Here is a 1,010-nt window from a genome sequence, read left to right on the forward strand (position 1 = left end):
CGGCCCAAGGCTATAGTAGAAGACACTTGCCCAAAGTGCCATGCAGTGGGACTGAACCCGGAACCATGTGGTTGGTAAGCAAGCTATTTACCACACAGCCACTCCTGTCATTGTGCTTTCAAATTTCTTTTACTTATGGTTCTTGTGTAAAATGATGATGGCATGTTTTAATTTAAATCTGAATACTTTAAAATGAGAGATTTTCTATCATGTGGAGACTGGGCTTAGATGGATTGGTATCAAAGGGATTAAAAACCATTGGTTCTTAATCAGGGTGGTAGCGCTCCCCTTGGGAGTAGGGAGAATTGTGAGCTCACAAAGGGCTGACATATGTCAAAGAAGTGCTGGAGGTTTTAAGGTATCATTAACCTGGGTCAACTTGACAATCTGCATCTTATCCAAGCACCCAAGGGACCCAACACTCAGACAAATACAGGAGTACTTCCACATAAATTAAACTTCCCCTACACTAAATAGGAAATATATGTAGTAGATATCATACCCCCCATATCCACAGTTTACACAGGTAGAGTAGAATAGTTAGTGGGCTGTTATGTAGATGTATGTATGCATGTATGTATGTATGTGTGTGTGTGTGAGTGTATGTATATACATATATATATGTAGATAGATGTATGTGTGTGTGGGTTGGTGTATGAATATATATATATGTATATACACATGTATGTAAGCATATGGATATGAAAGTAAACAGATCAACATACAGACGGATAGTTACATAGGTTATATGAACAAACAAGCACACATACGCAAATGAAGACTGAAACACATGACCATACATACACACACTTTACTTCACACAGGGACACATATGGAGACACACGTCCACACATATGGAGATGCACATCCATACATACAAACATCGTACATAGTTGCAAAACACACACACTCAGACATGCACACACAAGGAGACTGAGATACACACACACATATATATATATATATATATATATTTATATGGATATAATAATATAAATAATATATATATA

This window comes from Octopus bimaculoides, chromosome 2 (assembly GCF_001194135.2).
Source record: "Octopus bimaculoides isolate UCB-OBI-ISO-001 chromosome 2, ASM119413v2, whole genome shotgun sequence".
Classification (NCBI taxonomy): Eukaryota; Metazoa; Mollusca; class Cephalopoda; order Octopoda; family Octopodidae; genus Octopus; species Octopus bimaculoides.